Genomic DNA, 24,776 nt, shown 5'->3' with positions numbered 1-24,776 from the left:
GATGTTGTGGACTCATCAGTGGGAGGAGCTTCGGTTGTTGGACACATCCTGCAGGCGTCTGATTCTCCTGGCAGAGCCTTTTGGCGGGAGACTGCTGCTCTTCCTCCAGGGTGATACTTCGCTTCTTGGTGGGCGTCTCGCCCGTTCGGATCATGCTGTTAATCTCTCGCAGCCGCTGAGGGATAAAGTGAAAAATAGTTTAAGTACTACGTTTTGATGAATCTGAAGAGTGAATCTGAACAGGAAATGTTTTTATGATAGCATTTCAACCTGTCCTCCAACCAATACGCTCGTATCCACACTATTCCTACGCCCCATGACGTTTTGCGCGAATTATGGGCGCGACTTCCGGTGCGTACTGTAACTGAACCGGAACCGGCGTTTTCTATGGTTACGGTCATAAGCGGTAATTTAAACATGTGGGAACACAGCTTGTTACACCTCAAACAGAATAATGTTATTATACCTCTGCCTTCTACTGTTGAGGGATGGGAGGACGATCTGAAGAAGTGGCCTCAGATAACTTACACGAGTATATTTAGCTACTTTATTGACTCCGTTGCTACGGACGATGAAGCGATGAACAATCTGAAAAGCTCCGAGGCTTATCAGTACTTCCACAGCAACAAAGTCGGTCGCGTTTTGTTAAAGGAGGTGGGACACAATCTTGTCTATCTTAAAGCAGACGTAGAGCCTAGTCAGAGCCTTAAAGTTTCACATCACCAGGCCTGCGGGACCAGGGCGATCTTGCAGCCACGCAGCTGCAATACTTTGGAAGGTAAAATGTTGATACTTTGGATAGTTTTGTAATGTCAGTTACATCTTAATAAATTGTTATAACCTATTCGTTAATAAACATGTATTCATTACTTCAGTGAGCTCAGTTAGACATTTCATTTGACTAAAAATATATAATTTTTATTTTTCACACATGCTTCCAAGATTAGTGGATGATTTTGTTGCAAAGAAATTGAAGCTCTGCCCTAAATACCTGGATCTTTTGAAAATACAGTAAGCAGATGCCAGGTGTTATAACTTGTACATAGTACTGAGAACAGGCACGCTCAACTCCCAAATCATTTATGGGTGCGAGTTAAAGAAGTTATCAAATAAAGATCACACTCTCTAGTTATATCTCATATATTTATTTATACCATGTCCACACAGACACGTTTCAGCCTAAGCCATCATCAGTGTGTGGTATGAAACACCAAAAGGATTGCTTTTTAAACATCACAGGTGAACCCCATTAACATCATCAAATCATCTGCACCATCAGGTGCATCAGGTTACCAACATTGTAGAAACACACAAGGAATAACACAACAAACCAGGCCAGACTATGACCTACTAATAAACTACAATGTTGGTAACCTGATGCACCTGGCGGTGCAGATGATTGGATGATGTTGATGGGGTTCACCTGTGATGTTTAAAAAGCAATCCTTTTGGTGTTTCACACCACACACTGATGATGGCTTAGGCTGAAACGCGTCTGTGTGGACATGGTATAAATATATGAGATATAACTTGTACATAACACAAACATCAAGAGTACTGAATGAAAGCATCAATAGGAAAACAAAAATGTAGTTAAAATAAAAACAAGGAAAAAGTATTAAAAGCGCAAGGCATTAGAAAGGTTTATTACATGTGTTGGATACAAAAGTTAGATAATACATTGTACTGTATCATAAAAAAAAAAGTGAAATTAATGTGTGTGTGTGTGTGTGTGTGTGTGTGTGAGTGTGTGTGTGTGTTGGAGTGCAATAAAAAATGTCTTCTCGTTCTCACTTTTCACTTGAAATAAGCTCACCTCTTAAATTCACTAGACCAGCACAGATCTTGAGCATTTTATCAATTTTTGGGACCAAGCTAATTGGCACTGTTTGCGAAAGAATCTTGTACACCTTCAGACGCCTTATTACCCGTTCAACATGAATGCAGGCGTGAGCAATGCGCCGTGTATGCGTTAACTCCTCGTTGGTCAGCTGGCATCCTTTGCGTGTAAATGCTGGAATGATTAAGTTCACTCTACGCTCTTCCAGCAAATCCCTGATTGTGAAACCACGATCCCCCATCACCTCATCTCCAGCACGCAAATAGTCCAGAAACCCTGAGTTCTGTGTGATGTACCGATCACTGCATTTGCCACCATAAGCATCTGAAATGAACATGATTATTCCAGAGGGAGAAATTGCCACTAAATATTTCACAGTGTTGTTGGCATAGTAGTGGCTGTATGATTCACTTCTAGAGTTCAGGTTTTTGGCTTTCTGTAAGACAGTCTCTGAGCAGTCGATTACAGATTCCAACAGTCTTGCTGACCTGACCTTGCGATGTTTTAAATCTCCGTGCTAAATCAGCCATGACAAAGTTTTGCCTTAGTTTCATTAAGGTCAATAGGATTTGGTCCACAACAGGCATGGATGAAGAAGTAGGAGCAAATGGTTGTAGGCAGGTTACAAGGGTGTGAAACGCAATGAGTGGAATCCCTGTATACAAGAGGGAGTCTGCATCACTCTTCAAAATACTATCTGCAACAGGGCATGATAATTCTGGGGATGGTGTAGTACTCGCTCTGCAGGTGATGGTTGGCCCTTTTGAATAGGTGTGGTCCTCCATCTCTGGGTCTGACCACTGTGTTTGGGCATCACAGGAGGGCTTTAATGTAGAACATGGCTCCTCATCTCGATCCATCTCTTCTGACCCATCAAGCTCATCTGAGGGTAACGATACAGTTCACAGTTATTAGGGCATTAGAGATATAATCACTTGATCATTATTGAATTGTGCTGCTAACACATTCAGTTTTTATGATATGCATTTTAGCTTTAGTTTCTGAGAAGGGTAATTCTGTGTCAAATCAAACAAATTTCAGAAACTTCCCCCGCTAAATTTTTTGATATTGTATATATTTTTTTCTGAAGAAAGACAAAAACATAAATAGTGATTAAAGTCAAAATATTAAATGTCATAGAATTATATTTTCTGAATAATTCACTATTTTGTAGAGGGGGTAATTTTTATTTTATTTTGAAATCTGAGATTAGGAGCCAATTTACAGGGTTGTAAAAATGACTTTAGAAAGATGGCAGCATCATATCATTTTGACACAGATTAGTAGGTCGATTAATTAAATAAATAACAGTGAAACTAGAATTGTTTCTTGTTTCTCTCTATCAAAACTCCATCAGCGTTTTTATTACACTTAAAAAACTGTGTACTGTAAACATACTGCCCTGCAATCCGTTCCATAAGCTGCTTTACATTTTAAGATGTACAGAAAGTAGTCAAACTAACTTGTTGCCATCAACATTAACGTTACCGGACAAGCACTACAATGCTGTGTCCTCCCTACATCTGAAATCATACCTGATGTTCTCGTGTTGTCAATCCTTTTGAGGATCCGACGTCTCTTTTCTGATGGTCTTTCGTAGCCCAACCACAAAGTAGGATGTGGGTTTTCCTCCGTTGGCGTTTTGTCGACAAAATGAAATGAACACACATACAGTGTTTTGGGTGGTCTCTTCAAGTTTAGGTTTTTCAGCCAGATTTTTTTGCATTCCTCGTCTGTTGGTAGGCGATGGAAACTGTACCGTTTGTCACAAAAACATTCTCTTTGTTCTGGGTACATGTTCAACACACTGTTGTTGAAGCCACAGATTTAGCTTAGTCTGGTTGTTAGTACAGCCGCGAACAGCGCACCAGGTACCAGAGCTCCGCAACGACATTGTAAAATAATACAACACAAAATAATAAACACAAAATAATAAAAATAAAATAAAACAGTAACGTTATTTCTCAAATTGCAGTTATTTTTTTACTCTAGAAAGACTTACTTCACGCAGCACAGCCACTGGGACTAACTAGCTTACTTCTGCTTCCGCTATCTAACCGGAAGTTTCACCCATAATCATTTCTACAGCAGCGCCCCCAGGAATAAGGTGGATAGGTCGTTTGTCCAAATCCCTGAAATACGACCCATAAGAGCGTATACTACAATTGCGCCCCTATCGGCAAAACGTCGTTTTCATATTAATGTTTTGTATTCTTTTATTTGCACTCTGGTTTGTGTTTCGTGTAGCTCAGTTGGTAGATTATTGCGTTATACCTTGATATGTAATCATGCTATCATGGGTTCGATCCCACGGAACGGATATGCACGAAAATGTATATGCTCAATAAATCACGACCTGCTACGATAAATGCTACGACCTATATGGTCGTTTTTTGTTGGAGGACAGGCTCTAGCATGTTGTTCTTTTACGTTGGATGGGCTGGAGCTGATGTAGTAGAAGATCTTGTCTCGAGGAGTAATTGGGCTGCCGGTCTTGTGTGGAGAGATGTAGATGGAGTGATTGTGGGACAGGAGCACCCGGCGTGGAGAGCCAATGCGGAGGGACGGATACGGACATAGGGGCGGAGCTTCAGCCTGCAAACACACACACATCTGCAGATATAAATCTGAATCTACACTTAACTGACTGGAGAGGAATAATGACACTTGTCGTTTGACAGCTACTTTAAAGCAGAATTTGACTTTGTCTTTGAATTTGAAGAAGTTTGTGTTATTGATTCAGATATTTTCCTGTGAATCAGTCAATAGTTACCCCGTTTTTTAGCGAGTTGCTGGAGTAACGCAGAGCGAATTGTTTGATCTGTTTGATGTAGACCTGGTTATAGAAACGGATGAGGTCTCCCCTCTCCTCCTCCTGCTCTTGGGGGCCCCCAGGGGCCCGGGTCGGGGTGGATGGGGCACAGTTGGGCTGGGGAATGAGCAGAGTGCTGCTGGAGCTCATGGACACTGGACTGCTCTCACCGCTGGCTGCAAAACAGAAAAACAGGAAGTCATTGTAATGAATTCACAACCTGCAAACGATTTCAGCATCCCCGGGTCTGGTTGGACCTGCTGGTTTGTCAGCCTATAAAAGAGTCATCACTTAAATATTTTTTCAACTAAAACCAGGCTTTATCTTCTCATTAATGAGTAAATGTGCAAAAAAAAAAAAAAGGTTTTGAATGTTACCGTGTTATTAGGCTGTTATTACTACAGTTGCACATTTCTAATTCTTAAAATAATTGAGAAATTAATTTACATTTCTCATTTTACATGAATAAACTACAGAAATACCGCTGGGATGCAAGAAACCCGATGTATTAAATATGAAAATATGAAATTAATAAGACTATTCAATCTGAAAATTCCCAGTATCAATTTTGAAATCAGCTAATTTAATTTAATTACTTTGACTTATGTCACATGATTGATAAAAACACTCAAAATTTATGAAACCAACATATATATTTTCTAACAAAACAACATCAATATCACTCTGGGATGTTTTCAAACACAATATGTAATGTAATATGGTGTAACAATCAATAAATCAATACAAATAAATAAAATTTGTAATTTGTTTTTTTGCAATGGTTAGACATGTCATTCCACCAAAATAGCAGACTGTCCAGTGTCAAAAGCTCTAAATTATGTGTGTTACCTTGTTGTTGTCCTCCCTCTGTGTGTGAGCACTGTCTGCGGCTGTTTTCACTGTTTCCTGAGTGGCGTCTCTTCCTTCCAGAGATCAGCACACTCCTGTACACCTGAGATACTATCTTTATTAAAATCTTTGTCATGTTAACTTCTTCCTTACTGTTTGTACAGATGCACTGAAGATACACTTACGCTGCTGCTGGCCCGAGGTTGAGATCTGTAGCACTTCATGATGTTCTGAAAGGACTTATCCTCTTTTGTCACCTGAACAAATGGACAAAACAGTTAAAGCAGCCATTTTTCTTACTCTTTGATAAAAAGTTACGTGTGACACACTGTAGCATGCAACCTTGATTTCACACATGCGATTTTGACAGAGATTAAACTGTACTTTAATTTGTGGGACAAAAACTGCTACAGAAGTCTAGAACATGACCAATTACATATAAATACACATATGAATACCTATATAAATACCTATAAATAACGTTTAAATACCTTAGTCATGACATAGATGGCACACATGAGGAGCTGGTCCAGATGTCGGTCCATCATGAGATCGGTGCAGTGCACTAGCGAATACTCAAAACATGTCCAGATTTTCCTGCGCAGATCTGCGCTGATGTCCAGTTTAGCACATAAGTCTCTAAGGCGCACACTAGCAAGGTGATATACCTGATGGGGGAAAGAGGCATTATTTAGGATTGAATGACATCTATTATATTTTATATTTCTATTATGATAACCTCTGAACAGTTTAAGCATGTTGATAAATATGACAATGTGGTAACACTTTAAAATACGGATCCTTCGTTAATGAATAACTACACAGGAACAAATGAGTAACACAATGTTAACAATCTAGTAACTACAGTTAACTAACAAGTAACTCTGATTAACGAATTAATAAGTAATAGCACACAGATTTAAGTGGTAGTTCACTATTAACTAATCAATAACTACTATTTTTTAATACTTCAAAGAGAACTACTGATTTTTTTTACAGATTTAAGTGGTAGTTCACTAATAACTAATCAATAACTATTAATTCCTATAGAAGTATGTAGTAACACTTGAGTCATTACTAGTTAGTTAACATGGTCTTCACTTTAGAATACGGATCCAAATAATTTGTAAGTCCTATAAAATTATGCATTAACACTTGAGTCATTACTAGTTATCATGATTCCATGCTGTAGTTACTAATGAAGAGCCAACCCGAAAGGGTAGAATCATCTAATCATTCACAGGATATATATACACACACAAATATTTACATATATATATATATATATATATATATATATATATATATATATATATATATATATATATATATATATATATATATATATATATATATATATATGAACAAAGAGACATACATAAAAAAATTTTGAGAGGTAGGTTAAATAATTATTTATTATTTAGTTAGTTAATTAGTTATTCAAAGCCAGTCCAGAGGAATTCCGGAAAATCGGCCACAGGGTAAGTGTTCCAGACAAGTGCATTTATAAAAACAATTCTTAAAAACTATTTAGTTTATGAATAGTTCTCTAAAAGACAGCAGTGCATAGGCTAATTATTGACAGCTTTCCCAAATAATAAGTCTGCTACGCTAATACATATTGATAATTAGTGTACAGTATCTAGCAGTAATGTTAATCTAGTGCTAGTAATTTTTCCTGCATTAGTTATTAAGTTTTGCATGAATTGTGAATTTTTTTCATTATTTCTCTGGGAAGTATTAAAAAATTGTAGTTATTGATTAGTTATTAGTGAACTACCACTTAAATCTGTAAAACATTCAGTAGTTCTCTGTGAAGTATTACAAAAATAGTAGTTATTGATTAGGTAATAGTGAACTACCACTTAAATCTGTAAAACATTCAGTAGTTCTCTGTGAAGTATTACAAAAATAGTAGTTATTGATTAGGTAATAGTGAACTACCACTTAAATCTGTGTGCTATTACTTACTAATTCGTTAATCAGAGTTACTTGTTAGTTAACTGTAGTTACTAGATTGTTAACATTGTGTTACTCATTTGTTCCTGTTTAGTTATTTATTAACGAAGGATCCGTATTTTAAAGTTTTTCCACTTTGTTAATACATTTGGCTTTTGGAAGACTAGATTGGCTACACACTGCTGGACTTGCTACTGCTAATAGACACGCTGCTGTGAGCTTGTTAGATATACTGCCGCTGCATAAACAGTCACAAATAACTGCTTTAACAGATGTAGATAGGAGGTGCTGGGGAGGTGGAGGGTTTCAGAAGAACAGATCTTATTGTACCTTGCGGAAGAACAGACAAAGGGAGCCAGTCTTCTGTGCTCGTTTGGTGGGTGTTCCCTGATGAGGCCTCTCCCTGTCCGGTTTGGCAGGGCTTGGGCTGTTCAGCACTGTGGCTGTGGGCGTTTCTGTCAGCTGCTGTGTGGTCAGGGTGCCCTTCAGAGTCGGGGTACTGAGCGTTGGCAGTGCCCCCCCACTCTGACCCATCACGCTCACCTGCACTGGGATGAATGTGATGCCACCACTCACATTTGCTATTCCTGCAAACAGTGAAAACAAAGATGTAAAAAATATAAACTGTAATTGAAATACAATGTTTGCTAAATATATTCTGTATTTTTACTGTTAGAAATTAAATATTTATACATACTTTACAGATCAATAATTGTCAAATAATTTACAGAAATATATTTATTTTATTTGATAATTTCATACATGGACTCTGCTCCTTCTGCCAATGAGATTGATTTGTCAACATTTACATAGTCTGGCTCAGTGTTTGCTGTAAGCTGGTCATTATTCTGAAACCCTCCACCTCCCCCAGCACCACCTGTCTAGATCTGCTTAGAGATTTATATACTATATGCCTATGCACGAAGCAGCAGCATATCTTATGATCATAGCAATGTATAGATATGTGTGTTGTTTTTTACGGGTATTTTTTTTCTTTAAAGAATCAATGGGGGTTTTCTGTGGCATCACCTACTGAATGACAGATTCATAAAGGTACTAATGATAAACGGACTATTTTGTAGATAGTTTTGCACCTTGAACAGGTATGGTGACCGTCTGGCCATTGTTTGCTGTGACAGTAGCTGTTGCCATGGTGACCACAGTCTGTCCAGCTGGGATGGGGCTGACCAGAGACGGCTGAGCCACTTTGACAGGTTGAACAGACTCAGAGGTTGAATTTCTATCGACAAAGAGGCGGCGACAGGCCGTGCCTGTAGGGGGTGAGCTGTAGTGGTCATGGAGAGATTTAGGGGAGGGAGAACCACCTGCAGTTGAAAAAAGAAACAACATATATTAAAATATGCACATTCGGTTTGTTTCAATAAATGTACAGACATCATCTTGCATTTAGACACAGTGCTTGTTTCATTCATAGTAAGTCAGCTTTTCCTGCTCCGGTGATATTACTGCTGAACTCACTTTTGTTGGGAGTGTGTGTGGTGCTTCCTGAACTGTCCTCCAGGTGTTGAGGAGACATTACCTGTAATATATTTCACGCTAAAGTATATTCTTTTAAATCATATTATTTTTGTACAGTTTTAAAGTATCCTAAACTTTACTTCTTTTTCAAGAAAGTCACTGATCAAGTTAATGTGGTTATAAGCGGTTATATTGTTCTGACCTCCTGGCAGGCAGGAATGCAGTTCTTGGCCTCACGGATGCTTTCCCACAGTGGAGAGTTTCCATTCCATGCCAAAGATTCCAATACCTGCTCCTCAACATGGTTTAGATATTTAACTACTTCCTGACAAAGACCCTCCTCCGCCCTCACCAACACCTCAATCACCTGTGAACAAAATAGAGAGGCTTTGACTTTTATGAATGAATGCATACCATTTTATGTTTATTTTCTATCTCTATATTCGTCTACCTTATAAAAGTGATAAGCAGGGAGGTCAAAGATTTGCAGGACTCTGGGAAACTCTCCCGGTGGTCGATACGAGAAGGTGACGATCTCCAGGCAGCAGACGATCAGTGACCGGTGAAACACATCTCGCTCTAGAATGCCCTGAGACACGATATGACATTCAGCAGACGGAATACCGTAAAGTGTGCTGCTAATATTCAATAGTTTTGCATTCCTCATTGCTTAGTTAAGGCATATAGTTTGATTTGTGATGAAACATACAGACAGGTCCATATCTCCAAGTCGTTTCTTCTCCTGGTTGATGATCACTTCCAGTGATTTGTAATAAAGTGCCTCAGCCAAGCAAAAATACGTCACTGCAACATCTGTGAAAAGGGATGCCCCAATTTTTTTGGATCAATGAACAGATGACCATTGTTTGAATTGTGGAGAAAAGCCTTGAGCTACAAATTAAAGAAAAAAAAAAGAGAATAATATGACATAAGGAAGTATGAACATGCCTACCTCTAGCCAGAGTCTTGTAATCTTTTCCTGTTTCCTCATAATTCTTAAGAAAAATCTCTGACATCTCCTTCAGTCTGGCTGCTATGGACTCACTGGGGTCTCTTACACATGATCTGTTACACACAAACAGAAAACATCAATGATTCCTGGGCACAGAAAATTTCACTGTGACTTTAACAGTTCACTGGAATCACTGCAGCCACAATCACTAGAATCCCAGTTCATTGCAAACTTTAGTATCACATTTTACTTGAATTCCTGTAATCAGAAAATACTGGAATCGCTTTTGTCATATTTTTTTTTTCTGGAAACAGTGCTATCACATTTTACTGTGATCATGATTCAATTGAACAAATGTTTGTACTGGTATCACAATTCATTGGAATCACTGGAATCAGTTCATAGGTGGAATACTGGAATACACAGTTAACTAATCACTGCTAAAATATTTATATTGAAATAACTGGAATTACGTCAATTCATTGGACAAAAATCTTACTGGATTCACAGATTTACTAGACTCTTTGGAATTACAGATTTACTGGACTATCTGAAACACTGTTTATGGAAGAGTTTTACTTTACTCCCTGGAATCCCATTTAACTGGACTCTTGGGAATCACAGTTTTATTGGACTATCTGGAATCACATTGTAACAATATAAACTTCATAATCACAGGAAGGAGACGGGAACCGGCAAAAATTCAAATGAAAACTTTAATAATAAAATAAACACAAAAAAAAAAAAAACACAAACACAAAATAAAGCCCAGACCTGGTCCTCTCTCGTCCTTCTAAGAGGGAAGAATGCAGTTTTTGTAACATGGGAAATATGATTTTCAAAAGACAAATTGCTGTCTAATATAACACCCAGATTTCTGACTGTAGAGGAAGTAACAGTACATCCGTCTAGTTGCAGATTGTAATCTACAAGATTCTGTGTAGTGTTTTTTGGTCCAATAATTAATATCTATGTCTTATCCGAATTTAACAGGAGAAAATTATTGGTCATCCAATCTTTTACATTTTTAACACACTCTGTTAGCTTAGATAATTTAGAAGTTTCATCTGGTCTCGTTCAGATATATAGCTGAGTATCATCAGCATAACAGTGGAAACTAATCCCGTATTTTCTAATAATATTACCAAGGGGCAACATGTATATTGAAAATAGAAGGGGACCTAGGACGGATCCTTGTGGCCCTCAATATTTTACTGGTGATAAATAAGATGACTCCCGATTTAAATAAACAAAATGTTAGCGATCGGACAGGTAGGATCTAAACCATCTTAGAGCCTGCCCTCGAATACCTGTATAGGTTTGTAATCGATCTATGAGTATGTCATGATCTATGGTGTCGAACGCAGCACTAAGATCAAGTAAAACTAGAAATGATATGCAGCCTTCATCTGACGCAAAAAAAGGTCATTTGTAATTTTAACAAGAGCAGTTTCTGTGCTATGGTGGGGCCTGAAACCTGACTGAAATTCTTCATACAGATCATTTTTTTGCAGGAAGGATCTCAATTGAGCAGTTTTTTGGACTCTCTGGAGTCACCGTTTAACTGGACTCTCTGGAAATATAGTTGTACTGGATTCTCTGGTATCACCGTTTTACTGGACTCTCTGGAAATATAGTTGTACTGGATTCTCTGGTATCACCGTTTTACTGGACTCTCTGGAAATATAGTTGTACTGGATTCTCTGGTATCACCGTTTTACTGGACTCTCTGGAATTAAAGCTTGTTGGAATTACAGTGGAATCAATAAAAGGACCTTCCATCTGATTACAGTAAATGTGATTGTAGTGGTTCTAGTCAACCGACAGTAAGTACAGGTACTCTGCTTCTTGTATTTAAGTGTATGCAGCAGATTGTGAGTAACACAAAAGCTACCTTGGGCTCACCTGAATATGTCTCTGAGTCTAATGCTGGGTCTGTATTTGAATCCTGTCAGCACAGTGTGCAAACGGCCCGCACTCTGCATGGCCGTGGAAACAGGGGTACCCACACTGTTTTCTGGCACGTACCTCCTTCCTGTCAAAGGAGTGGACACTTTCAGAGCAGATGCCTGTGAAAAACCCCCCACAAGTTTATTGATATTTATTGATAACATGATTGTTAATCACTGAGAATTATTTTTAAGCATATTTATGTTTGTTGGACACACTTACTGTCATTGAGTTCTGGAGGGGGTTAGTCAGTCGTTCCTGGGCTGCCAATGTCTTCTCTGGCCGCTTCTCTCAGAAATACCCTCTCATCCAGAGAACCGGATGACAACACGTGTTCCTCATACACACAGTTCAGAGAAGCACTGAAGAAACAGAGAGAGCGAGGAGGCTGTAAACTATTTAATTAAGTATTTAATTGAAAAAAAATAATAATAAAAAAAAAAACACTCACAGACTGTCACCAAAATGTATTGGCTCCAAAAAACCTGTCAGCGTGTCTTCTTTCCCCCTCAAAAGAGAAAAGATGGGATATACCAAACAATTGCTTATACCAAACAATTTGAATACAATAAACAATAATAATAATAAATCAAACCACATCATAATAAAATTTCAAGACATAAAATATGATTTAACATGCCATAATCTGAATATTCCATAAGAAACAATGTTGGATGATATCATGTAAACTTTAAAATCTTTTGACTACCAGAATAATTTAAAGATTAATTTTAATAATTTAATTTAAATTGGTAATGTTTTTGTAATGTCTCTTATGCTCACTAAGGCTGAATTTACCTATTTGTTTATTCTTTTTTTTTAATCAAAAATCCAGTAAAAACTGTTATATTGTAAAATATTATTGCCATAAAAAAATAAAAAAAAATAAAAAGAAGTAATAATAATTATATATATATATATATATATATATATATATATATATAATTGTAATTTATTCTTGTGTGTCAGTGTGACAAAATCTTTCAGAAATCATTCTAAAATGCTGATTTGGTGAATATTTATTAGTACTCAGTTATTAATAATAGTTCTTATTATTATCCATGTTGGAGACAGTTTTTGCTCTTTGAAATGTTTGTGGAAACTATAATGATACTTTTTTCAGGATTTTTTGATGAACAAAAAATGCTTTTTTTCAAAGTATTTATTTTAAATCGAAATCTTGTGTAACATTATAAATGTCCCTTTTGGTAAATTACTCTAAAATCTGTGTATCACTCCACAAAAAAAATATTAACAACTGTTTTCAACATTGATAATAATCAGAAATGTTTTTCGAGCTGAAAATCAGAATGATTGAATGATTTCTGAAGGATCATGTGACACTAAAAAGAATGAAGACAGGAATAAACTACATTTTAAAGATATTGATTTAATAATAAACAACTATTTCTAAATTTCAATAGCTATTTCACTATATTATACTGCTTTTGCATATTGTTGTTTTAATATAATATTGATCATCTTGAAGGCCTTGGTGAGCCAAAAAGACTTCTTTCAAAAACATATTGACTGTAGTCTACATCATACTGTATGTCTGGTGTATTTCCAGTACTTTGCACTCAAAGAGTTTCTTAACGAAGGGTTTCCAGAAATGCTCCTTTGCTCCTTTGGCCTCCAGCACCACCCCATACATTAAAGAGGAGTAAAAAGGTGTTAAAAAGTATCAATAATATGATATGAGAGTTTCAGAGGTGGTTTTACAAGGATCTCTTATGACATTCGACTTAACACATTTTTGGTTCTGATTGGAAACTTTATACTAACTTTGGTATGAACTGAAACTAAACAATCTGTCAAACATATTACAGTAAAGTGCTGAGCAGGAAAACACTGCTGACCACACTGCAGACATACAGTATATCAATCAGACAGGTGGCCAACTTTACTGTAACAACAGGAAAAGTGTTCAAGAAACAACAACATGCTGTTAGGCCACAATGCCTGGATTTATCAATTACTGTTTAATTCATTTCAAGAGTTACAGTACCAGCGTGTACAATGCAAAGAAATCATTGAGTCGTTACAGCAATCTATATTCATAGAGGTGCTGTCAAACAATTAATCTTGATTAATCGCATCCAAAATAAAAGTTTTTGTTTACATAATATGTGTGTGTGTGTACTGTGTATATTTATTATGTATATATATAAATACACACACATGCATTTATTTCAGAAATTTTTTTTTATATATAAAATATATTTATTTATAATATAAGTTATATGGACATACATATAAACATGAAAATACTTAATTAAAATAATAATATTTTCAAAATAAATACTGTATGTGTGTGTATATATATATATATATATATATATATATATATATGTATATATATATATATATATAATTAATATACAGAGCACACATACATATATTATGTAAACAAAAACTTTTATTTTGGATGCGATTAATCGTGATTAATCGTTTGACAGCACTAATTCAAAGCAAATCTCAAGTGTTTGATTGCTTCCCAGGTTAGAAATTTAGGTTATAAAAACATTTTTGGAACATACTTTTGAAACACTGAAATATTCAGTTCCCCTTCAGGAACTCGAGCTGCATCGGTAAACACTGAGGGAATGCCCCCAGCATGACCACTGTCACGACCGGTGATACAAGGAAACCACGGAGAGAGAACCAATAGCAAGAAAGTCTTTTATTAAAGGGTAATCCAAATAGAGTAAACAGTCCAGGCAGGGGTCGAGACCAAAACATCCATCCAAACATAAACAAGACACGAACACAAGGCAAGGACAAGAGCTGACGGACATGAATTAAACATTCAACAAGGACTCCGTGACACATACTCAGACAGACCGGGTATAAATACACAGAAGGTAATGAGGGAACTGGAGACAGGTGGGGACTAATCAATTAACCCAAACAAGGAAGGTGACCAAATAAGGGAACAGACAGTTCATAAAGTGACAGACACCGTGGGAAAGGAGGACATCTAGTGGAAACCCAGGGAACACAACCCAGACACTGTGACAACCACGTTCTGAATCACATGTGTAATCAGTCCAATGGAAGGGCGAGACGTCATAGGCGGGTGACATAGCAACCCGGAAGCTATAAAAGCATGTGAGGTGGAACTTGCATCAGCTTTCTGTCATTCAGAGATGCATTCTGTGTTGTGTCAGTCAAAATCTCTGTTGTGAGTTGTGAGACAGTAGAAACAATTTCTAAGGCCACAGAGAAAACAAAGAATAAGGGTGAATGTGGACAGCATTTTAGGCTGTGTGTTCTTCCTTGCACTCGCTTCATCACAAGCAGGGGTACACACAGTCTGTGCGTTGTTTGCTTGGGAGTAAAGCATGCAGACTCAGCTCTTGAGGGAGCTGACTGCCCGCATGGCGAACATTTGTTACTGCCTTGCTTCACTCTCAGAAGGATCTCTTTGAGGAGGGATCCTTTACCGTCGTTTTTCCCGGTGCCATCCATGCTTTCGCCAAGGTGGAGCAGCGGCTGTGCTCGTGGGATTCGCATATGGATCCAGTGGAGGAAATGGAGTCGGGTGAGTACCTATCTTCTTCCTCACCCAGCAGATCCAGTGCCCGCTCTTGGGGTTTGGAAGCCCATGCTGCAGTTCTTTCCCCCAGTGAGAGGGCTCGACGCTCCGCCTGTCTTCCTCCGAGGAGGCTGATGTGGAGGGCATCAATGAGCTCGCCACCAGTTGTACAAGCGCCAGTTTCACAAGTATATTATGCCTAATATTATAATGAGAAGCATTATTGAATGAATTAATGAATGAATGAGACATTAGTTTAGCCCTTTTACTGTATATTGCTGTATATTATTACTGTACAGTGCTTTACAGTCGTGTGAGGGGAGCAGAGCTTGCACAGTTAGCTCTCAAGTGGGCTGATTGAGCTTTTCCTCTTGCAAAACGCTCTATTCTCTCTATTCTGGGCACGCTCTGAGGTGTATGTCCATGCCTGTGTTCTTGCAGTTCTGATCCCGCTGCTGCTGAGACACAGTGGCGATTGAGATCACGGGCATCGCACATGATCTGGCAGATGGGTTGGAGACGTGCTCTCCCTATCTCCACCCACTTTCCTCAGATCTAGCGTTCCCTCTCAGGGTTCCGTTTCTCGGGGTTCACATTGTGGTTTCTTCCCCCTATGAGTGAGAGCTCACTGCTGCAGCTATTTTTCTCCAGGGACACTGATATTGCTTGCGTGACCATCGGCTCACGCGCTACCGAGGCAATGCGTATGTTACATCTTCCTCCGAGGAGGTTGAGGTTGTCAGCAGGGGCTTCTGGGCGGGAGCAGTCCCAACCTACCGTGTTCCATCTCCTATTTCTGGGAGTGTCACTTTTCGTATTCCCAAGAATTTAGAGTCAAAGTGGTGCTTCTAGCGGAGCGGAAGGCAGTTCTACAGACAGTCATTCTTGCTGGATAGTCTTCATCTAAAACATGATGCAATTCCATAGCCTCGAGTCATCTGATCTCCCCTCGCCTCTGGGGGTCAAGGCTCACTTAATTAGAAGTGTGGCGGCCTTTCTGGCAGGTGTGTCTATGCAGGACATCTCCAACACTGTGGGTTGGTCCACGCCCCTCTCGTTCATCAGGTTCTATGTAGTGATGGGAAGTTCAGATCATTTTATCGACTCAAGACTTTTGAGTCTCGTTCAGCAAAATGAACAAATCTTTTTCCGAGTCATTTCGTTCATGACGTTCATTTTAGCAAAATGTAAATAAAATGTTACGTTATCTCGCCAACACATCTAGTACTTACACAAACGTTGATCACACTACAAACAACACAAAACTAAAATGCTATAAGATACAGAAAAGATTAATTAATTCTTTACCTGGGTCTTCAGTCTGTGATTAGCTCACCTCACATCTTGTCTGACAAGTCTTCGGGTCGAGTCGTTCCTTAATCACGTGACAGACCCGTATGCTATTTCTGACATGTGTCACTGTTTTTGTTTCCGTATCTTGAGGATCTGTGGTGTGTTATCATTTTTTAAATAAATAAAACGCTGTTATAAATAAAGTATTGATTTTTAAAGATTAGAATCCATTGTAATCAACATACAAACAAACAAATTAAAGTGATTTTGCCATCATATGGACAAAATTTAAAGCATAACCAACTCTTTATTACCACATTCGGTACGGAAAAGTACCATCATCACAGAAATTAAAAGCAACAATTTCAAACCAGAAATGCATCACGTAACTGTAAGAGTAAATAATAAATATCATTAAAAAATAATAATAAGTACTATGCACCCATTTGTAAGGAAGGTTGTAAATTAATTAATAGCCAATGCTGTCACGTCATGGGACAAAATAACGAACAACCCGAAGACCCGAACTATGAACTAATCAATTCTCTTTCCGGCTCAGATTGCATTGGGTTTAGCATATGGGTCTGTCACGTGATTAAGGAACGAGTCAAAAACCCGAAGACCCGGACTATGAACTAATCAATTCTCTTTCCGGCTCAAGACTGCATTGACTGACAGGTGAATTACTACTAGCAGAATAGAACCTATCGAATATTGCGCATGCGCGACTGAACGAATCACTCCCCGAGACAACTCATTCTTCTTGAGTCACATTAAAGATTCATTCAAAATTAACGAATCACTCAAGAATGACACATCACTACTATGGCCTAGATATGCAAACCACTCCAGACTCTTCTGTTCTCTTGGCCTAGCTTCCACACTGGGCAGGGATTTTTAAGACTGGCAGTGTGGGCATACTCATTCCCATAGCGTTTTGACGCTATGGGAAGTTCCCAAAGGGGAACGTCTCCAGGTTAAGTATGTAACTATGGTTCCCCGAAGGAAACGAGACACTTCCGGCATCCCTGCGAGCGCTTGCTTCATTCCTAGAAGCTGATGCCGGTTCCACCTTACATGCTTTTATAGCTTCCTGGTTGCTACAGTATGTCACCTGCCTATGACGTCTCGTCCTTCCATTGGACTGATTACACATGTGATTCAAAGCGTGGTCATGCTGGGGACGTTCCCTTAGTGTTTACTGACGCAGCGTCTCGTTCCCTTCGGGGAACCATGGTTACATACGTAACCTGGAGATGTTTTCTTATCATAGTAAAAATGTTATTTAAAGGTTACAAAAATGTTTCTTAGAATATACATTAAGTACAAATGACATCTTAAGTGTGTTACGAGAAAGTTGTTCTACAAACATTAAGTTTTAAGATTGTTCTTTAAGTAAAAATGATGGTTATGCTTTATTTTAAGGACCAATTCACACTATTAGCATGCACTTTACTAACATATTGGCTGTTTATTAGTATTTATAAAGCACATATTAATAGTGCTGGGCGGTTTGACCAAAAATCTATATACCGTTTTTTTTTAAAATTATACCGGTTTTCCGGTTTATGACGTTTTTTATTTTTATTTTTTATGCATAATCAGGTGTACAATGCATTTTCTGCTGATTGATATTCCAAGAAGTGCTTGCGGCTAAGGTGCTGGAGCAAATTGCTCGTGTTGCCGCCTTTGGCGACAATTTTAGCCCGACAGCACTTGCATAAAATGGATATTATATATGCATAATCTGCCTGCGGTGCATATGCAGTCCACAGCACGGACTCATTGTGCTTTCACACAGGACGTGTTTGCAGTCCTCTACTGATCCGCGTCTGTTTAGTCCACAAACACAACATTTTCTATTATAGACCAATGGAACTCAATTGAAACAAGTGGAGCCCATTTTTAGCGATTTTTAGCACTTCCGTTTCTGACGCGCAGACTCAAACTAAGCTTGATGACGTCAGCAACCTGTCTGACAGATGTAAATCTTCTAGTAGCTGTTCGTGCAAACTGCCATCGTTAATCTTGCAGAGACGGCGAGCTTGAGCGGGGAGTTCTTTGGCGTGAGTGAGCAGGAGTAAGTATTCTGATTAATTATTTTGTATAGTATTTTAAAATGTAACGCCAGGGCTTGTATCTATGGGCTTCTCTCTTGATGTCTCCCCGACAGTGTTGCCAGATTGGGCGGCTTCCCGCCCAATTGGGCGGTTTTGAATTTGATTGTGCGGGTAAAAATTGTCTTGGGCGGGTGGACAAAATTTGGGCTGGTTTGGGGTCTGTTTGGCGGTTTTCAAAAATATAAATTGTATAGGCTAATTGGCTAACAAACAAGCTCAAGTGTGCATATACTGCATCCGAACAGTCATCACGTTGTTATAAACTGCAGTGCAGAGGTGCTGATGCTGATGTGGACGTCGCGGCCGTACTTTTAGCCAATCACTAGTGATCTACAGACACACGTGATGATTCATGAGCAATAACGGATTTAATTTTAAATGTATGAACTGTATGAGTGATCATAATGCCTAAATATATGTTACATTGATGGTAAAGAGTGGGAGAGTGTTTAACCTAACACTCAAAACGCGAATTACACCTGTTGAGGGAAAGATGACACCAAGACTCTAATATTACTGCAACTCCTAAAATAGAGCATAATTAAATTATTTAATTTATAACATAATCTATTTATATCTAATCTATATCTAAACGATCTTGTCTTTTATCTTTTAAACAGTACAGATTGGTATATCTTCTTAGTTTTGACTGTGCAAATGTAATGTTCTACAATATGAACTTCACAAAAGACTAAAGCCCCTATTAGGGCGGTATTGTTTCTCATGTGGACCGCTGTGAAAATAAATTTACATAACACCTCAGTGATAAACTCATGGATTCGGATGGCGATTATTATTGTTGTTGTTAATTTTCATACAGTATTTATCAATGAATGACAACACAGTTTTGACTGTATATGTGTGCATAAACAAGTGTGAAATACCTAATTTTTGTGCTTTTTCCTATCACTTATATTGGACACTTATGCATTTAAATTCTGACTGTTGACATTGAAAATAATGCATATGTTTTTTCGAGGGTATCTGTAAATCAATTGTAAATCAATCAAATGTTTTGACGGTGACTGCTTGCATAACCTATTTTAATCATATTCGGTAATTGTCTTTAATGTATTTGCCACCATTTGATACATGGGAAATTTATCTAACGTTATTATTTATTATTTAGTTTTGAGGAGTTAAAATGGCTCTTAACACCTTTGACTGACATGTTGTATCACATTATTTTGTTAGTTAAAGTTTTGGGCGGTTTTTTGTTGGAGTGGGCGGGTTTTTGTGAGCTTTTGGGCTGGAAATCGTCCATCCAATCTGGCAACACTGCTCCCCGATTTCCTGCGAGCTCCTCCTCTTGTCTGTACGGTAATTTCTCTACTGTGCGACAGAGAGTCGAGTGGTTATGACGCAATCGTTAGCCTATTTATTCAAAAACTGTTTCTACGGGGCCATAATGTAACATAGAAGGTAATGGAGCCCTTTATACATTGTCGTGTATCTTTAGAAATAAATAATGGACAAATGGAGTCTTTAAACGCCTCAGATGTAAAGTTATTCGCTGTCAAAGTGACGCCAAAATGAATGGGAGTCAATGGGATGCTAACGCAAGTGAAGTTCTGCTACAAGATGGCGGCACGCGGCCCACTTCAACTTCCGGTCGACTTCCTTCCCGCCTGGTCAATCCATGTTCATTTTTCCCGCGAACAATGTGTTTTCACTTTAATTCAGCGCCTGCAGCACAGCAAAAATAGACTCAGTACATTAACAATCGCTGCACTGCTGCAGAGCACCGCTCCTTGAACACACTGATGGACCGCAACCTCATGCAGCTGGAATCCGTTAATACGACTGTGTGAAACAGTGTTTCGTGGCCGTGGCGAAAGCATAACGTTTGTTCCGAACGCTGAGTAATTAAATACACCGGTATGGCGGTATATTCAAAATTAACATCGTAACGAAAATATACACCGGTTTTCGGTATGAACCGGTTTACCGCCCAGCACTACATATTAATGACCTATTCTGCATAACCATATTTTAGCTCTCTTAACCCACTGCATGCCTAAACTTAACTACTACCTTACTGATATTAATGAGCAGCAAATGAGAATGCTCTTCTAAGAATATTTTCTCTCAACGTTATCAGAATGTATATCAAATATTGATGAAATTATAAGAACGTTCCATCAACATTAAATGTAATGTCCTGACATTTATATAACCTAAAATAGTTGTTAGAACATTCACTGTTAGCTGGGTGGTCTATATACAAAATATGAACTCTACTTCTGTTCAGCTCTAACCTAATAATCATGAAAATTATGTGTATTTTAAAAAGCACTATACAAATACATTTGACTTGCCTTGTAATTACAGTGCTTAAAAACAACAATGCAATGCATTCAATGCAATACTTTCAATTTCCATTGTGATTTGACTGAATTGCTAAGACACAGTTTTTACAAATAATCAAACAAACAAATATGCCAGCCTTTTTAACTTCCCAAATATTACTTTAAATGTCACTCACTTGAATGCATGCTGCTGTACCTGCAGGCCAGAAAACATGCACTATGCACCTTTCACATCTATATGTTTTAGATTTCCATTACACAACATCAAGTTAAGCTGAATTAAGTCTGCTGCACTTGGTACTTACATGCATTTTCTTATTTTATTCCCCAGATAACATGACTTTGCATCTTTAACCAGCAGCAGGCTCTTTTCCCTGCATTGAGTTCAGCAGAATGAGGGATTTTGCTCCATGATGACAGAATATAGAGGGACACAGATCAGCCTCAGTGACCTGCTGATCTTTACTCAAACACAGACAAGTCCTGACTTGTCATCTGGGCCGGTTGCATTGTTAAGTGACTCACGCAGCACAAGAGGAAGTAAAGCACTCAGCTGTCATACTCTTGCTCTGCTGAGCTAGGCTTTTTAGGCTTGAATTTCACAATTTACTTATAAAATATTTTCTCAGAATATACCTGTGTAGAAAAGAATGTGTGCTCTATTTAGATTTGAAGGATTATGAATTGCTCAAAAGATTACATGAAAAAAAAAAAAAATATATATATATATGTATATATATATATATATATATATATATATATATATATATATTAGTGCTGTCAATCGATTAAAAACTTTAACTAGATTAATCACACATTTTTTCTGTGATTAATCGCAATTAATCGCAATAAAAAAAGAAATGTTTTTGTACATTTTTTAATATATTTTTTAATGTAATAATTTCACAGTTAAATTTAAATACTTGTTTAAATGACATCTTTTTATGAATGAAGGCCAGTATTACTGATATTAATACAGCTACTGATTTTTTTTTTTTTTTTTACATTTATTATTAGGCTTCAAAAATATAACAGTTTTTAATTTAAGTAAACTTAAAACAATGCTAACATAAACCCATAATAAATGTCATGTTTACTCCTGCCCTTCCTGTCTTAACAGTTAGGAAATATACAGAAATGTAATAAAGTTATCAAAGTTATATGCAGTCTGCACTGCATAAACTATAAATTAAATAGTTAATCCTTATTAAAGCTACAAAAGTTATTTAGTCAAGAGCAGCGAGTCATTTTCTCTGTTCCCTTTGTTCTTTAACTTTACTGACAGGAAGCTTTATTGGCTGCTGTCCCTTTAAGAGCAGACAGACACGCGGATCTCACCGTTTATATACTGTCTATGGATCTCGCCTCATTCTCTCACAACTCTTTTTGTTCATTTTAGACTTTATATAAATCATTTAAGATTGCTCTTATGAGGATAATCGACAAAACTGGCACTTTGGGATGTTTATTGTTAGTTCAAGCGCTTAAGAGAACTGGATTCTGGCGCCCTGTCTATGCATTGTGTGTGTGTGTGTGTGTGTGTGTGTCACATAAGGGCATTCACAGACAGCGCATTCTCTTTTGTCTTGCCGCGCTTGAAATGTTTAAAAGCATTTAAATGAATAAGAGCGTGATCATATAATGTAAAGCTAGCCAACGGATGGCAGAAAATACGGATGCTGCGTTAATTGCGTTAAATATTTTGACACGTTAAACCAGACAAAAATTAATCGCATGCGTTAACGCGTTAACGTTGACAGCACTAATATATATATATATATATATATATATATATATATATATATATATATATATATATATATATATATATATATATATATATATATATATATATTCGAACATCTGAATCTGACATCCTGTACTGTTTTGGCCAGATTGCAGTTGAAAAACAGGATCTAGGTAAATGTCTCTGAATAAAAGTGTTTATTTGCTTCTGAAGATGAAGTGAAGACAAATTCAGCAGAAACATTTGTATTAGCTAAAAAAAAATAAAAGTTAATATATAAGTGGAAGTGGAAATATTACAAATCGTGTGAATCTTATGAAACCATTTAACACCATATCCAGGCAATATTTCAAGAAATTTGAAATGTTATTTTCAATAATTAAAAGCAATACTTAATAATAATAACTATTTTAGTATTAATGTGTGTGTGTGTGTGTGTGTGTGTGTGTGTGTGTGTGTGTGTGATGTTTACAATATTGTAAAAATGAAAATAATACACTCAAATAATTGTATCAATATCAGTTCTTTAATCTGAATATTGATTTTTAGACTGTGCTGTTTCAGTTAAATAAAACTTCACCACACATTATAGTGTGCCTCCTGTCTAATCACAATTAGATTTTATATATTATAAAGCACAATGTAATTTCTAACTCTTTCTCTTTTGATTTTCACCATGTTTTCTACTTGATTACCTTCAACCTCTGATGAAATTATGCAGCATGGCTGATCTTGCAGCTCAACACAAACAACTACACTATCCCTGTTCAACAAGCCAAACTCACCCGCAGCATTACCCCAGTGACTCTGCAGATGAGATGGGATTGTGTGTTCATGTGTGTGTGAGCCTGCTGGCCTCTGACCGAATCAAACATGCCTGCACATGCCCACATAATGAGCACAGGTCACATGATCAAGCTGTCTGCACTCTCAGCCAATGACGGCCTGCCCTTCTGTCAGACACTGACCCTCTGCTCCTGCTAATCTCTTCAGTATCGCTCTTCTCCTTCTGTCCAGCCTTTCTACCCTCAGTCCACTGTTCTTTAGCAATGACTCATTACAGCATAAAAGTCTTGCTCTTATGAAATCAACAATTGCTGCACTATGCAGACATGATCTAACTTTCACAAAACTCCCTCTCCAATGCATTCAAATGATTTCTGAAACAAAACAAATCAAGCACCTGATTAAAATGCTTTATGATGATGACATTACTACAAGCTCATTAACATTTTTTTGTAATTATAAATTTTAGGTGCATTTTAAGTGCGTCTTTAGCCCTGTTGTACCCTATATACTGTATATATATATATATATATATATATATATATATATATATATATATAAAACACACATATAACACTCTAATTCGTTGTCCATGCTTTGTTTTTTTTTGATAGTTTTTTTTAAATGGCATTTTTCATATATTTTACCACTGTTTCCAGGCAGGTTTTATGTAAATGTTAGGGTTCACGATATCACAAACCAAGGAAGAAGCTTGCTGTAGTCCCTTTTGTTGTAGGCCTTAAAAAGCTAATCCTGTACAAGAAAATATCTCACTTTGCATTGAACTTTGCAGATGTTGTTTACGCTCAAACAGGAACATTACACATTAAGTTAAAAAAGTGAAATCATAATCAAGAACCCCTGAGATTTTATAAGTGTCACATTTGCATGTTCACAGTTCAGTTCCTTTACAAACCCCAGTTTGGGAAACTTTGATGTAATATTATGTTTAATACACTTCATGTTGTTAATTACAATAAATGGTATATATTTTCTTACTCTTTCTATTTTTAAGGTTATCTTATTAAAATCAATGTGATAAATAATTTACGACAAAGGTAATCTGAAAGTGATCAAAAAGTAGTCTGATTACCTAAAATATGTAGTGTAATGGATATACACTCACCTAAAGGATTATTAGG

General features: G+C 37.3%; 1 pseudogene; it reads right to left on the bottom strand.

Moving 5' to 3' along the window:
* LOC132124632 (retinoblastoma-like protein 2) lies at positions 1 to 21,699 on the bottom strand (annotated as a pseudogene).
* Between the last annotated feature and the right edge of the window lie 3,077 nt (positions 21,700 to 24,776).

This window comes from Carassius carassius, chromosome 43, assembly GCF_963082965.1.
Source record: "Carassius carassius chromosome 43, fCarCar2.1, whole genome shotgun sequence".
Classification (NCBI taxonomy): Eukaryota; Metazoa; Chordata; class Actinopteri; order Cypriniformes; family Cyprinidae; genus Carassius; species Carassius carassius.
The sequence above is the reverse complement of the archived record's forward strand: the minus strand, read 5'-3'. Positions and strand labels throughout refer to the sequence as shown.